This window comes from Lycorma delicatula, chromosome 2, assembly GCF_047948215.1.
Source record: "Lycorma delicatula isolate Av1 chromosome 2, ASM4794821v1, whole genome shotgun sequence".
NCBI lineage: Eukaryota > Metazoa > Arthropoda > Insecta > Hemiptera > Fulgoridae > Lycorma > Lycorma delicatula.
The window spans coordinates 195,065,981-195,079,252 of record NC_134456.1 but is presented as its reverse complement, the minus strand read 5'-3'; the positions used below and the strand labels follow the sequence as shown (position 1 = coordinate 195,079,252).

The following is a 13,272-nucleotide window of genomic DNA, read 5'->3' as shown; positions in this document are numbered from 1 at the left end:
GGATAATCATTTTGTTATGGTTTTCAAGAATTCAAGAAGGTTTATTAAATTAATTTTATTTATTATCGTTGCTCAACAATGATGTTTCTCCATTACTGATGATAAAATAATTTTTCCGATTTCAGTTCTTATTTATTACGTAAATTTTTTAAAACTTATCAATTTTAATAATTAAGTTCACGACCAGGGAATGCTGACTACGGCGGACTTCTCAGGTCCTCTTTGTTCATAATAAGCCAAATGTTCCTTTAATCTAGTCTCAGTCTTTCTTTTAGTTTGTCCTACGTACCCCAATTTGAAATAATTATTGGTTTTACGAATCAATTAAACATGTAACTCTTTCGGGTTTAATTTTATATTTATCATTTTCGAGGATGGATGCTAATTTCCTGGAAGTAGCAACTGTAATTTAAAGTTGTGATTTGAAAAAAATGATTTTTTTTTTTACCTTGTTGCTGTACGGAGGGCAGAATGTAGTTATTGTAGAGTTCTTTTGCTGCATCTATTAAATTTTATTTTCAATTTTTTTTTACATTGTCAGTGGTCGTTACAGTAAAACCATTTAACTCAGCTCTGTAGTTATAAAATTCAAATCTGTTATAAGATTCCAGATCAAGCCGTGACCGGTTTGCTCTGTAAATTATGCACTAAAAGTTGGCATCTTATGTTGCATAGAAGAAAAATGAATCGTTAGTGATATACTTTTTCAGTATATATATATATATATATATATATATATATATATATATATATATATATATATAAATTAAGCGATTTCACTATCTTTACAAAGTAATTTCAAATCTACAAAAAAGTAACATATATTTCATAAATAAGTTTTGTAAATAAATTTGTTGTTTTTATTAATTTCATCGTTAAATTTTCAATGCTATTAGAAGTTTGAAAAACAAACAAAAAATATCATAATTACTGAAGTTTTAATTTTGCACCATTTCATTTCGCGTTAAAATGAAAAATCAGCTAGAAGTCCAAAAAGGGGTTTACCCATTACTGATCCAACTATTTGTTTATAAAAATCATAATTAAATTGAAAAAGATTTTGTTTTGTTTTATACTAAATTTTACATACGTTTCTGTTTTACTGAGAATCGAAGAAATTGGTTTTCTTGATTAAAAACGTTTTTAAGATTTATAATGATTTTCCAACTCCGTAATGTTGTCATAAATAATTATTTTCTCCGTAAATAATTATTTTAAATATTACATGATATTATTATAAATATTTACTCCGTAAAAGCCATCAATCAATGACATTTATAAATTAGTTTTATTACTTGAAACAGTTATAATTAAACAATATTAGAATATTAAGTAGCATTTGACAGTTTTAGAAATTTTCAAAAATCCAAATCAAATTTATCAGATGTAAAAAGTTGAGTTGTAACATCAGTAAAACGTTTTATCGACTCTTCAACTTACCGGTAACGAATAAATGATCATCCCGGCAAAGTATAAAGATTGTCTTCTTTATAGACAAAAACTATCATTTAAAATTGAATGGACTCAAATTCCAATACACGAAACTTCACTTCAAACAACTCTAACAAATGCAGACGTCTAACGGCCACATGATCAATAACTCTTAATGCCGAATCAACTATTCTACTTAATAGATCTTATTCTAATGATTTAAAACAAATATAAAACGTAATAAATATAAATAAATTATAAAACGGAGAAATACTTGTAGAACGGGTGGGACTGAATTTATACAAAAATTTACTAATACTTCTAAATGTATTTTTTTTGAAGATTAAGATGTGTATGTAATTTATTATTTAAAAGTATAGTAAAGTAATTAATGTTAAGTAAAGTATAGTAAAGTAAAGTAAAATAATGTATCAAAGTAAAGTAATTAATGTTGGTTTTGTTTTATTTGTTGACTCATTCCCCTTTTGAAACAATAACGTACAATAATAAGATAGAATCCTTGTTAAAAAATAAATAAGTAATAATATTAATTGGATTTTAAGGTTCTAAAAAATACGCTACATATTTTAGATAGATTCCAATTTCCTAATGATATAATGAATCATTAAACTTACGACAACATTAACTAATATCATAAATGATGAAGTAATAAATTCACTGCCACTACTGTTTATATCTTACATTTTCACTCAGTTTTTTTTCATTAACAGTACTAATGCGTTACTAGGGTTTATAATCAGTATTAATGCTTGCTTTATCGTATTCATATGTAATTTTTTAATTTGAAAATCTTCCACGATAATTGAGAAAAGTTGCATTAGGCTTAAAATAGCTGGTAAAATATTAACGAAGCTCTATATTAATGCATTAAAGTAAAATTAATTCATCCTAATTTGAGCTTTTAAATTGTTTTGTTAGAAATAAAATTTTTTACTATATTTTATTTTAGAACTCCTTCAGATGCTTTATTATTTTTTTTTATTTATGAAAAAATATAAACATTTTTGTTGCGTAATAACTGTGAATATCTATAAACTTTCTAAGTGGCGGAGCACGGTGGTAAACATGACAAGGAAGTTCTATATTTTAAGATCGAGGGTTAGATATGAACAGCATCATGTTATAACTTTTTTACTTCCATAATAGCACCCTAGTACTCACTTTATGTAACACTACAGGGGTTTCACAGTCATTTTCTGACTGAAACAGTTATTAAAATTGCATAGCTCTTCCGGGAATAGGATGTTAGTGATAAGTTTTTGTTTGATGAAAGGTATATTATTCTAGAATAAACTTTTCTCTCAAGGAATACTTTTTTTTTTTAATTTTGTACTAAAATTAAAATTTTTATCTTGAAATTCTGTGAATGATAGGTAGTCATCTATCACTGTTTCAAATATGGGTAACCTATTTATAGAAAATTAATATCAACATATTAGTGATATTTTAATTAACATAGTAAAGCGTTTCGTTAATATCATCGGTTTTTACGATAATTTAAATTATGTTTATCGAAACATTTCTAAATGATAAATTTCGGTCATTATTTTCATATTAATTAATCATGATTATGATAAAGAGGGATTAGTAAATTATAAAGTGACATATATTTTACAAATTTGCATGAATTAGTTATTATTTCAAACGTTATCCGTATCGATATCTTCATTATGTGTGGTTATTTAATTATATTTTAATGGAAATTCTAATTAACTATTATTGAATAATTCAGTTATATTAATTATAATAGTATTATTATTTTTTTACGTTCACTTTTTATTATTAAAGTTGTAAAATGCTCTTACTTTGCTACGGATGTAGCAATGTAATGTATGTTTTAGTTCTATATAAATATTAATAATTCAAATACAGGAACATTTGGTTTGGTCTTCAAAGGAACATTGTTTACGAATTTAATTATTTTATGTTACGAAATGTAATATAAAGAGAATGAATAGTTTAATTTAAAAAATCAAAATTTCTCAGGCACAGTTTTTTTATTTTGTTTTGTAGCACACTTTAATCATGTTGTGATCACGAAAAAAATTTAACAAATTGGCTTTTTTCTTTCTTTTATCTGATTAGCTTCCGGGAATTACCGTTCAGGTATTACTTCAGAGAATGAATGAGGATGATATGTAGGAGTGTAAATGAAGTGTATGTAGTCTTGAACAGTCTCAGTTCGATCATTCCTGAGATGTATGGTTAATTAAAACCCAACCACCAAAGAACACCGATATCCATAATCTAGTATTCAAATCCGTATAAAAGTAACTGCCTTTACTAGGACTTGAACGCTGAAAATCTTGACTTCGGAATCAGCTGATTTGGGAAGACGCGTTCACCACTAGACCAACCCGGCGGATTAAACAACTGGGCTCTAATCTAATAAATCTAAACATTAAGCCAACATTTTTTATGTCTCGTTCATCTGAAAATTGGGTCTTTTCCGTTTATCCCCAACAATGGTTTTTTTTATTTTTACGTTGCGTATTAGTAATAGGGACGAGTTAATTAGTCAAGGTTTGTGAGCGTAGGTTGAAATTGATTAAATTTTATTTATAATTATAAGTAATAATGCTTTTAATATAATGTTTATTTTTAATGTCTATACGAAATGAAATAAAATAATGTAAAACAGTTGCTTTGGTAAAAACTTATTTCTTCTAATACGTCTAATTTTTAATGTCAGTATGAGAAAAGTTACTAAAAAATAACGATTATTATTTTTTAATGAGTTTAAATAGTTATTGTTGAAAAAACTTTTGTGGGGGAGAAACAGAAAAGACTCTGAAAGTTACAAATTTAACATTTTGACTGCAGCAAATTTTATATGATCAGACATTAGGTTTGGCACTAAGTCATAGAGTGCTTTAGTGATTTATATAAATCTATTCCATGTTTACCATTTAGGATTGTATGTTGATATGACTTTACTTAACTTCTCCCTGAGTGAATTGTAAGAAATATCTGTTCAACAAACTGAAAATTTCTGCAAGTTTATTTAAAATAAAACTTTAAGTAGGTATTTTATTTCAGATTGAAACTGTTAGGCCCTTGCAAGATATATTGTTCATAAATTTAGTTCAATATTTATTAGTGGCCCTTCTTACAGAAAACCATGCAAATTCTAACGCAGAAAAGGAATTGTTTCTAAAATCAGATTTAAGTTCTTTTGTAATTCGTTAATTGAAATAATTTAATAAATTATTATACCTTTTTACAGTTTTTACCTGTTTTTTTTTTAGCTTTTACCCGTGAAAATCAACAATTTCCCGCTAGTATGACAAAATTTAAAAAGATTTTGTAGATCCATCTTATTTTTCAGCTTCCATAAATAAACATATTGCACCACTGAATTTGTAGAGTAATAAAACTTTCTCTCTTGCACTCTTAAGCCATAATATACATATAATTTATTTCTTTTAATTTTTAAATAGAAACAGTAATTAATTACAGGTTTGGGAAGATCAATTTTAATAGAACAAAATGAAGATCTATGGATTCATCACTCCTCCCAAGACACTGATAAGGGATAAAGAGGTTTTTCCTTTGAAAATCTAATTTTTTTTTTTATTAACTATTTAGGAACATTATAAAGTTTTTATTGCTGAAAAAACGTTAAAATAGGTAGGACAATTATAAAGAATTTTATTTTTTTGCTCGCTTCACGGTTTTATTCACAAAATTGTACATTACTGTACATCGATATTTTTTTCAATAGTAAGAAATTTAAGCTAAATAACGAACGTCATTTGGATCCGGTCCAGAATTTGGGAAACCATGAGGGATTTTTGGCTTCTAAAGAATTTATTTAATTTTTTTAATTTGCTGGGAAAAAAGGGATGTTTCTACTGCATATTTTCTGCTTTCGGATTCAGAAATTAAAATATTGGATCAAATTCTCATCAAAGAGAATAGATTTAATAATAGATTAACCCCTTCCTTTTCAAAACGTTGAAGTCGAGTCGCAGAGCTGAAGTTTTTCTTCTCTGGTATGAGAAGGCAAGAGACCCATTTTGTGCTGTGCGTTATTTGTTAACACTCCCCACGCTATTCTTACGTTTTGCTGCAGTTGTGCATTATTATTTGCTGATTGGGCCGAAGCAGGCTTATCAATTTACGTTACGTCAGGAGTTGGTCCCGAATATGACATCATTCTCGGCATCTCTTTTTCCTCATTACACGATTTTGACTAATCGTATATTCTTGTTTATAATAAACATTTACGCCAAAAAGTGTAAATCTGGTAAAACTTTCTACAGACTTAAATCCCTCCGTTTAAGAAAAATGGCATAATATTATTTTTTTTCAGCAGTGCTTGCTCAGAGATCTTTTTACATTATAATGTGATCGATTTATAAAAAAGAAGAATTAAGTTAATATAATTGGCAATTTATCCGTATCTGAACATTTGTTAAGTACCACAATTCAAACATAATAGGTTTAGAAAGAAAATTTTCCTAACTCGAATTATAAAACAACTAAATTATTTTAGGCAGGTTGGAACCATCCTAAAATAATTCTGTTAATCAGTGATAAACAAATTTAAAAGTTCTACTTACTTAACCGTTTGTTTTTATGTTAAAAATAATACAGTGATAAAATTAAAAAAAAAAAAAATAATAATTTTTTTAATATTTAAAAAAAAAACTCTATAAAGAATGCAAGATAGTCAAATAAGCTTATACTTACTTACTTTTACATGAAGCTAGCACAGTAGTTTTATTAGATAGTGTGTTTTTAAATTATAGAAGATGTATGTTTGAAAAAGAAAAAATACATAATGTTCTTTGCTGTTTTGCATTTCCCCTGGCGTTTTATGCAAATCAGTCGCTTCTCGTTCTATAGTCTACTAGTATTCACGTTGGTGCAACTCGTCTGGCTTAGGTTTAGCTTTTCTCTTATTGGATCATTGTTCATTGCTGCATTTAGATAACGTTAGAACTGCTATAACATGAACCCTTCGTGAATTGTAAAGATTATACCTTTTCAACTTGTTCAGCATAATACTTTTCTTTAAGTGTATTTTTCAGCCATCGCTGAGCTCAGTTCTTTCATAGCTTAAAGCTGTACAGTTTGTATATTTAACCACAAACGATATCTGTTTTTTAACTATCCTATAATTAATTTCTCCTCTGTCAATTTATTAAATAATTAATTTTCTACTAAAATGAATACATTTGATCAGCAAAGTAAATTTGATATATATTTAATTATTCTTTTCGTAATAGTTGTTAGACATTACTGGTGATATAAGCGAAATAGTTTATCTGTACATTAGCAACGTATCTCTCATTTAATTTATGACACGAGTAGATACGGACATTTTTTTCTTCTTTTTTTTAACCTCCGGGACCACCGTTACGTATTACTTCAGAGGTGAGATGAATGACAATTTTTGTAGCGTGTGAAAATGCCATGCCTGACCGGGATTCGAACCCAGAACCTTCGGATGAAAGGCCGAAACGCTGCCACGGAGGACGGCAGGACGGGAATTGTACGGCAGTTATCATGGAATACGTCTTTCTGAAATCATATTGTTATTTTCTTCCGATATTTGTACGAAGCTGGATGTTTGACGTACAATAAATTGACAACCTTTATAAATAAAGGTATTTAAAAAATACTCCAATAAAATGTAAATTAAGTTTAAAATAATATACTATTTCATATGATATCTTCATGAGAAGCTATAACCGTGTTTGTGATGGATGAATTTATAATGTTAAAGTTTACAAATTGATGTTGTTATTACTGGTGCACTTTAGTTAAAGTGCATGTATTGATATTACTCAGCGTACTTCTATTACTTCATGGAGTGTCTTAATAGTTTATATCGATTGTGCTTCATAGAAGGAACTTATTCTGTGGATCTTAAATTTTCTCTTCAAGAGGTAATATCATTAATGATTATTAGAGATTGTAGTCGATTGTTGTCTCGTAAGAGAATATCAAAGTTTGTTAAACAAAAAAATTTAAAGAATATTCTTTGTTATATTATTATATATATTTATTTAAATAACCAGAAACGACTCGTTTTACTTTCCTGGCATCATAGATATAGATCTATGCTGCACGAAGGAAATTATGGTAATCAGCCGTAAAATGGGGTACGGGTTTTTCCACATCTAGACGTTTCATGACCAATGAACTCCAAAAAAAGGAAAAAAAGAAGGGTTAAGGTACGTGGCGTGTTTTAAACTTAATAACTTTTGATTGGATAAACCGATTTTGATGAAATTTAGCATAGAGTCTCGTGAATGTGGGGAAATTAGTTTGTAAAAGTTTGGGATCAGTATCTCCAGTGAGTGGGGGGGTAGATATTTTCTGTGGGGTCAATTTTTCTCAACATTTTCCTAACATATATTAAGCTAACTGTATATTAAGCTCAGTACATATGTATCTTAAAATAAAAAAAAGATTCCCCCAAATTCTCCCCTTCCCCAAAAATTGAAATTAGCTATCTTTTTGTTTATTGCATATTTTTTATGGCTTCCTAGTAGTAGTGTAAGTGGCCCAAAAAAGAAATACTTTGGGGAAATATTGGGGATGGGAGAGCCGATGAAAGTTTAAAAATATCGATTTTTTTTGTTTCTAGTTTTAAACATTTTCATGTATTTTTTCCACTTCATAAGAATAAATAAACATTGCCAAGGAAACTATAAAAACTTTGTTGTCAGCTTTTTTGTTTAATAGAAATAGAAAAACACAATTATTATATATTTTTATTGTATGTACGATTTACTAGTTCAGTACCTTTGCTGAAAATTGCAGTTAACAAAGGAATAATAAATCAAAATATTTATTATATTCATCAAATTTTGTTTTACCTTTTTTCCTATTATCTCGATGATGAAAGGACTTAAAAATATTGTCTTCCAATGTCTGAATGTTGTTTACGAGATTTTTATAAGATGTTTTCTAACATTAACATGGGATGTAAACTTTATAATTTGTAATTTTCCATCATTTCTTTATTTATCTATACTTTAAAAATTGAAATGATTTTTCATGCTATAAGTAGTTTAATTACGGTTTGATTTGTCCTGTTTCTGATTATTTATAAGTAAAGGTTTTATATTTAACATCTAATAGTGAAGAAAAAATGAATAGAATACCCTACATAAAATTTATTATTTATGAAATTGAAGTAAAGAAAATTTCAATTTACTCAAAAATGATTCTACACGAATTCTGTGAACTTTTTTTGTATCATTAACTTATTTCTAAGATATTAATAAAAGCTGAGTTGTTTGATATGATTATTAGATTTTTTTACCACTTTTCGAAGAAAAAGTACGGTATTTCTTTTGGTCGCAAGGTTTGAAATTGTGGGCGGGGGGTTAAAATGAATTCTATTTACGTTTTGAGATGTGAGGAGTAAATAAATAAAATACCATTCACTTAAATTGGGATTTCCTTATATATTTATTTATCGGCCCATGTAAAAAATTTTGTGATTCGAAAATTTCCAAAACTACTAGATCAATTTTATTGAAATTTAGATATCCTTTAGTTGTGACTACTAACTTTAGATATCTGAAGTTGTGCATTCGAAAATTTTGTGAAGATTACTTTAATCTTGTATTCCGCTCAATTCAAGGTCGAAAAAATTTGAACGGGGTAAGTTAGAAACGTGATTCGTTATGATGCTGCAAGTTGGAACGTTGACGTTTCTTATCTGCAGTATCTATTTTTAGCAATATTAAACCAAATTTAAAAAATAAAAAATAAATATTAAAATAAAATTAAATTAACGGAAAAGTCGGTCTTGTGCAGAACTGTGCAAGAGTTTTTTCCATTTTGATTAATTTGCCAGTGTAACGTTTCATAAAAATTCCATAAAATCTATAAGATTGATCGGTAAGACGTAGTTTCTTAAAATACGTCTGAAAATAATCAGAAAGCGTTAAAGTATTTTTTTTTGGTCATCGTCTGTCACACGGTTGTTAAGATTGTATTTTCTATTCCTTTTTATTCCACGTTTATCTTTTAATCTCACTGTGTTTGTTAGATGCTACATCTCAAATTATTTGTTTTAGGTATTCCTATTATTTTCTTCCTTACAGGTTTTAATAATTTAAAATTAAAATTTAATATTACTAATTAAAACAAACTGCGTCATGATGATTTTTATTACTGTTTTTTGTTACAGTTATTTACGCTGTAACTATTAACATTAACATTAAGTTTTTAAGTAGTGAATGAAAAAATTTTTTTCAGCATTCATGATTCCCGTAAAAATAATGAAAGTTATCTCTGTATCCTGCTGAATTGGCATTTTACTGGATTTCTCTTGATAAATTCTAAAGAATTCATATTACGTAGAAATTATATTACGTGTTTTAATTTCACATTAAAAAACCATATCCTAGCGCATCGATCAAGATTACTGCCGAAGGAATTGTAAACAATGTAATATGATGTCGTTCGGTAGAATCAAGATTAATGGTACGTACCGACACTAATCTATTTCCCTCCGGTGTAATGATTTAAACCGCCTGTAAACCTTTTATAAACGTTGTGAATAACGTTTACGGATAACTTTAACATTAATCTCAATGTTTATATTTACACTATCTAATATATAAATTGCTTATTTTAATACCAATACTTTCATGCAATCTAGTGAACGGTTTCGATTTAATGTTTGCCTAGTTTAGTTACATTTCATAGTTTCAAGTTGTTCGACGATGATTTTAATTTCATGTTTTAAACCGGCACGCTATCTGCATTACTTTGATATCAAATTTGCTACAGTAATATTAACGTAGCTATACTGCTTTTTGATTTAGAGGCCTTGTTTTACACAACTGGCATCTCAGTCTGCGCTTCTTCTATCGGATAGAGAACAGATTCCCTGGACCGGCACTAGAGAGAAATGCTCTTTATTCCCTTTTTTTTTTAAATCTTTATTTGTCTCACCTCCAGAGCCGGACAGGCACTCAAGCATAAACTCAGCTCCGGGGAGTACCATTGCCTCAAACCACCTGGGTAATAACCCTGCCCGGCTATTCCGTTCCCAAAGCCCCAACCAGGTAGCCGGGACTCGTAATTTTCTTGCCATGCCTCGGATAAGAAGACCCCGAGGGGGAACCCTCACCGGGACTCCGGTCTTTATGTTGCTTCGCTTCAAATGGGGAACCCCCCCAAGGGATCCCCCACTGGGATTACGGTCTTAATTATCCCCCCAGCGGTTCCGGAAGGAGTTCCCACCCAATCATCGAAAGTGAGACACCGGAGCATCTCACCCCCACCGGACGGGGCTGTGCCAGACCGGAACCGTGTGGTATCCAGATGCAGCAGCAGCCGATTTTCACCCCGCATGGGTAATTTTGCAACCCCGACCTTCAGGGGTGACAGAGTAATTCTCCATATCTTTACTTACTTAGCGTCTATCAATCTGGTATCTTGACAAAGCTAACATAACGATTTGGAAGGATGAAAAAAAGGAGCAATCTATCTAAAACGGGAACAAAACATTAAAAAAAAAAAATGGTATCCACAGCTTCTTCTGGTTGTGAATGCGTATCCTACCCACAATTTGTCGAGAATTATCTTCCCTAGAGAGGAAAAGCACAGTTAAGTACTGTTAACGCGTTACTCCGAGAACAATCATAGCCCGTATTAAAAAAATCTCGATAATCTGCGGAATTATTTGGGAGTAAGGAAGCATCCAAAGGTTCAGTCTATGCCATTTTAATGTTAACCGGCTTTATTAAAGAAGTGACGATAGTATTTATTTTTGGTAATAAAAAAGTAATCGTCCCCTTTGAACTATCTATCAGTGAAAAATAACCATTACGCATTGATGGATTGGTAGGTTGGTTTATATTTTGTATTTCGCTTTTCTTAATTAAAATAAAACAATCATCTGTTTGTATTTATTTAAAAAGATTCTACCCACTTATTTAAAACTTAAAATGAAAGAAACGGTTTGACTGACCCGATTTTATTTTATTGTTATAGTTTTATTGCCTATTAAGCTTGAAGTTCAGTAATATGAATGCATGTTCTCTGGATGCATACAGTATGCATAAGCACGTTTATTATCCGTGCGTGTGACCTTATGTAGTGTAATCTTTCAACCGATCATACTGTTACTATTAAAAGCAGTCTCATGCTCACGCACCTTGCTCACTTTTAATGTAACTTATATTTAGATATAGATTGTTACTAATTTACCTTTTCATGGTAATAATGCATTATAGATGGAGGTTTATTATTGTTTTACTAACACGAACCCTTACGAGATTTTACCCCTTCATGTATAATATTATGTGGTATGTTATTAAAAGTAATATTTTCATTAATTTTATGGCTCTCTTTTGTAGAATTAAATGCTCTCTTAACATGAAGTTTTGTTTTCATTTGTTCATTTCCTTTCATGTTCATTTAAAATTATATTGAATTTAAGATTGCGATTAAAGTTTCTAGAAATAATTTAAATATGATTTTTATTTTTTTTAAAAGTGGCCGTAAGGAAATTACTATTGAGAAAAATACGAGAATCAACATTTTCTTGAGGAGAATTTTGTTTTAAAATATGTCAGATTAGTCTAATTTTCTTCCCCAATTACCGTATATAATTACTTAATATTTCAGTTTCGCCTCTACTAAACATATTTTCTGTACTAAAATCCAAGGTTGAGCTGAGGTGGTTGTCTGATAAAGTCGAGCCTCAAAATCATACCAATTAATGACGTTGGGTCGTGCTGTAATTAGGGATAAAGAAGTTTAGCTACAACTATTGAATTAAGTACTCGCTTCAGTTTAAAAATCATCTACTGATTCTGCGGGCGGCTGTCTTTCTGTAATGTTAGAAGACAGTTATTCTTAAAATTATATCGGAGTGCGTTATGCTTTTCAATCTTTATTAAAATTACTTGCTTCGTCATCACTTTAAAAAATCACATTTAAAACATTCATCCTTCTTTTATTTGGATTGTCCTATTCTTACAACCGTGTAGCTTTAATATTTTGCATTTGTTACTTAATTAGTCTGGCCTTTTTCCTGTTTAACCTCTGGGAATTACCATCAGGTACTAATTCAGATGATGATATTTATGATTGTAATTGAAGTGTAGTCTTGTACAGTCTCAAGTCGACCATTCCTGAAATGTGTGGTTAGTTTCAAGTCCGTATAAAAATAACTGCCTTTACTTGGACTTGAACGCTGGAACTCTCGACTTCCAAATCAGCAGTTTTGCGAAGACGTGTTCGCCACTACACCAACCCGGTGGGTTACTTAATCAGTCTTATCCGTCTCACAAAAATTATCCAGATTTTTATAAAACTGATGGAGTGTATTAAACTTATGTTTTTGAGAACAAAGTCTTAATTTATCAATTTGTTACTTAATTTCTTTGTATTTATTTAGAAAATGTTCATCATATTATTATATTACGCTTCCATATTTTACATCTTAGCATGCGATTGTTCTGATGTCAACATATACAACCCACATTTTGTATCGATTTGGACTATCGTATATTATGATTTTTTATCCCAAATAAAGACATTAAAAAAAATTAAGAATTTTCCGTGAATAGCAATGTAGTTGCCATTGTGTAGTCTAGATTAGTATAATACATATTTTCTAATATAAATTAAATTACTCTATTTGGTGTTCTTAGCGCACATATAATATGAAATAATAATTACACTAAACTGTTAATCTAGACACAACTGTAAGAAATACAAAAACTGTAACTGAAAACAAAAATACTTATATACTTATTTCTAAAATTGTTAACAAAACATTAATCATTATTATGAATGAAAAATCTTGCGCAGTTCTGCGCAAGAAGACCCACT

General features: G+C 29.4%; 1 protein-coding gene across 1 annotated transcript in view; it reads left to right on the top strand.

Annotated features, from left to right (window-relative positions):
* LOC142320024 (neural-cadherin-like) overlaps nt 1–13,272 on the top strand; it is a 588,354-nt gene that overhangs the window by 148,734 nt on the left and 426,348 nt on the right. The gene's annotated exons all lie outside the window — the stretch shown is intronic.